Source organism: Arachis ipaensis, chromosome B6, assembly GCF_059453495.1.
Source record: "Arachis ipaensis isolate K30076 ecotype BB chromosome B6, ASM5945349v1, whole genome shotgun sequence".
NCBI lineage: Eukaryota > Viridiplantae > Streptophyta > Magnoliopsida > Fabales > Fabaceae > Arachis > Arachis ipaensis.
Window position 1 is genome coordinate 22,013,057 of NC_142441.1, and position 3,968 is coordinate 22,017,024.

The 3,968-nt window shown below is 35.6% G+C and overlaps 1 long non-coding RNA gene across 2 annotated transcripts; it reads left to right on the plus strand.

Annotated features, from left to right (window-relative positions):
• Positions 1 to 3,262, plus strand: LOC107646134 (uncharacterized). 2 transcript variants are annotated; one of them, XR_001621641.3, is made up of 2 exons: positions 1 to 577; positions 3,044 to 3,262. It is a non-coding gene; the product is annotated as an uncharacterized LOC107646134 (long non-coding RNA). The 2 variants fall into 2 exon arrangements; XR_015886244.1 differs by having other exon boundaries at positions 9 to 577; positions 3,041 to 3,262.
• The last annotated feature ends 706 nt before the right edge of the window (positions 3,263 to 3,968 follow it).

Here is a 3,968-nt window from a genome sequence, read left to right on the forward strand (position 1 = left end):
GAACGAAAACAGGGGAAGCTTGAGGGGGAAAAAAAGAGACAGAGAAAGGAGAAGGGGAAATCGAGAGAGAAGAGAGGGGAAGGAAGTCGTCGTGCCCTGTACACTCATCGCCGCTATTCCGTGGAGTCCGCCCTGGTGCCGGTTGAACAGGGATGAGGGAGAGGTGTCGAGAGAGATTGACAGAGACGTTCACGTTATTCGTCCTCGTCCCTGCCATGCGTTGCCGCCGTCACCGTTAGTTCCGCTGCCGTCGAGCTTGAAGGAGAAAGGGAGAGCAACGCTGAGAGAGAGAGAGAGATTGACAGAAGCCAATGAAGCGCATGAGAGAAGGGAAGCCGATTCTGTCACCGCCGCCGTACCCAGTCGCCGTCACTAGAGCTCGCCGTCGCTGGAGGTGAACTAGTATCGCGTCCTTGCTGCCAGAGTCATGAGCGCCACTACTACTCCTCAAATTACGCCTCTCTTCCATTAGGGTTTGCTATCTCAGCCCCTTTGAAGCTACTGTCGTTCTGTTAAAGGTTCCGGCCGTGAATGCTAGCACCAGCATCACCATCCTTCTTGTCTTGGTCTCAATTTCGTAATTCCTGAACCTATCATGCTTTTACCTTTGTTTTATTCCAATTTTGTTGATCTCTGCCAAGTTGTTCTAATTTTATCAGTATACATACATCTCTGTTTTAGTGTTTTACTGTTTTGTAATTGCTGGATTTAGTCTGAAATTTTTGTCAAAAACTTTAATAAGAGTATTAACTTGTTTTACTGTTATCACATTCAAGAACTTTAATAAGAGTATTAGGTTCATCAGTTTGTGCTTTCCATCTCGCTACAAAAGCCTCACAGCGGATTCTAAGCTGACCACTTTGTTGACCAGCTCATCAATCTTCTCTTCCATTTCTATCACAGTAAGAGTTGTATGAGAGCCAACCTCAAAGTGTTCTTTAATCTCTTCCTGTAGTAACTGCACCTCCTGTTGATGCTGACTTATGTTATCAGCATCTTCTTCCAACTTTTTTGTTTCAAATTTACTGATTTAGTCTGAAATTTTTGTCCAAATTTAATGATGGCTCTGTTTTGTAATTACTAGTTGCTGATAGCTCTTAATTTTTTTGTTCAAATTTGCTGATGGCTTTGTTTTCTAATAGCTCTTAATTTTTTTGTTCAAATTTACCGATGGTTTTGTTCAAATTTTATTGAGTTGCGTGTTTCACATCAAGCAGAAAGCATAAAAAATGTAAAATTAACTTTATATGTTCATTGCCTCCCTAGAGAATTCAAGTTTTTCTATGTATTATGCTTAACCTTCATTACTTTGACAAGTTTATATTCTATCTTAATATGTTTGTTGGCATTCAAGGACGTTGTATATAGGTCAGGTTCTTGCCACATTTCTGATTTTGGTTTTTTGCTATTTGCTTTGTTCTAGGCTTGCCATCTACTTTGCTTTTTATCCAAGGAACTCTTGGGAGATTTTGAAGCTTGTGCTGAAATGTTTATACCAATAAGTTCTATTTGTTTTCTCTAATTCGGTGTTGTGATGTGAACGAAGACTTATTTGTTTGACTATTTCTGATTTCCTGTAGAACTAAGATTTTTGGAATGAGAATGATAGAAGATAGACATTGCGAAAACAAAGAAAAGAAACTTTTTGAATTGAAAATGCCTTGAACCAGTAATCTGATCTATCTTAAATAGAAAATATGATTCTGATTGGTATAAAATAGACAATAAATGCCAAATAAATCAGTAGTGCTTTTATAAAGTATGAATTTTTGGGAAAAAAATTAAAAACGAAAACGAGATAATAAAGATGATGAAGCTTAGTAGAAGAGGTGATAATAAAAAGAAGAAAATAGCATTTGATTTGATTAGTAGGTAGTATTTATATTAAGGAGTTGAATGAGTTAATAAGAAATAGTAGCTAGTAATGGTAGGAGAGTTGAAGACGGTGAGAGCAGAGGGTACAAAAGTACTGTTGCTTGATGTTGAAGCACATGGGCAAGAAGCTAAAGCAGTGGTGTTGTTTGTATGTATTAAGGTTGCATTAGTTTAGCTTGAATTTTTAATATAGCTAGTAAAAAAATAATTTATTTTAATCGAGTTGAAACTGTTAAGAATATTTTTGCTTATTCAAGTTTCTATTATCATATGTGTGTATTTGTTGTTAAAACTGTTAATCTTCTTCTTCTCAATTCTCATCCACCACCACTGGAGTTCAGATTTACACTCACATTTGCCATACCCAGAAAGCATTTGCTGTTTTGGATATAAAAAGTTTACTTTTTTGAGAACTGGGTAGATTTGGGTTCCTTGTTTTGTGTGTTACCCATAGTCAAAGATCTGAGCTTTTTGGGTTTAGTCTCTTTGTGTAAAAGGGGAGACTCATGTTAAGGGATTTCAGAAATCTGGGATTTGTGGTTTTGACCTTGTGAATCTGAGTCCGTACAAATAGGTAAGAGTTAGAAAGACTATGTTCAAATGCTTGTATTACTTAGAATGTTTATGCTTATGTAATAATATCTACTAACACAAGTTGGTTTATGATGTAAGTGCTGAATATTCTGTTTCCTTTTTTAGCCTAATTGTGTTGTTGTAAGGCATTATGATGCTTGCTCACATTGCTTTTTAGTTAAATGGTATCCATCAATTAAGATTCCATGGTCTGATATATGCATGATGTTACCAATTAATTAACGAAAAAATTGAATGTTGATGCGATTTGTTTAATGTTTCTTTCTTATCCGAATTTTGTTTGTTCGTTTTGTTACATATATTGTAGGCATCAAGGCTTTTTCTAAGAAATGGGTTTGATCTGAAAGTTGAAATATCCAAGAAAACTCCAATTTTTTGTTGTTATTAGTTTAATTAGTTTTAATTTAGGTCTTTTGTGAAATTGTAGCAGTGTAGCACTAATTAGTTTTAATTTAGGTATTTTGTTATTAGTTTAATTAGTTTTAACTTGTGCTCCATATTCATTACTCAACTGTACTACATCATCAAAAATATTTTTACTCTGTTCTAACATGTTTATTTCTTTTGCTAGCAGGAGCAGGAGGACATGATGTGAAGAAAATATGTTCTATACAAATATAAGATGGGATGAATCTTATAATAATTTTTGTTATCTAAATGTATTATTTTGATGTGTTCTTTATTTTTTGATAAGAGACTTTATCCGATATTACATGTAATGGATAAATTACACCTTATTTTGATTTGTGTTGTAATGGATATCTAGTTTTTAATGAAACTTTTATGATTTAAATTTATTAAATTTCTCATTTTTAGATTTATTTTGTGATTATCATCATTTTGGGATGTGATTATGCTTTAAAAAAATTAAATCTCATAAAACAAAATAGGCTATAGTTACCATTTAAAAATAGGGTGACCGTAGATAAGCTATGGTCACGGTAAAAACTGTGACCATAGATAAGCTATGGCCACAGTGAAAACAGTGACCATAGATAAGGCTATGGTCACGGTTTTAAGGAGGGGTGACCATAGATAAGCTATGGTCATGGTGAAAACCGTGACCATAGATAAGGCTATGGTAACGATTTTAAGGTAGGGTGACCATAGAGGCTATGGTCACGACGAAAAACCGTGACCATAGATAGAGCTATGGTCACGGTTTTAAGGAGGGGTGACCATAGAGGCTATGGTCACGGTGAAAACTGTGGCCATAGATAGGGCTATGGTCACGGTTTTAAGGAGGGGTGACCATAGATGCTATGGTCACGGTTTTTACGCGTGACCATAGATTAACCTATGGTCACGGTGAAAAAACGTGGCCTAAAGTGTCAGAATTTGAAAATAAAAACCGTGACCATAGATAAAAAAAAACGTGACCATAGACCTATGGCCACGAGAGAATAGGCCACGGTAAAAAACCGTGACCATAGATCTATGGTCACCCTTTTTACTAGCTATGGTCACGGTTTTTTACCGTGACCATAGGCCTTTTTTTG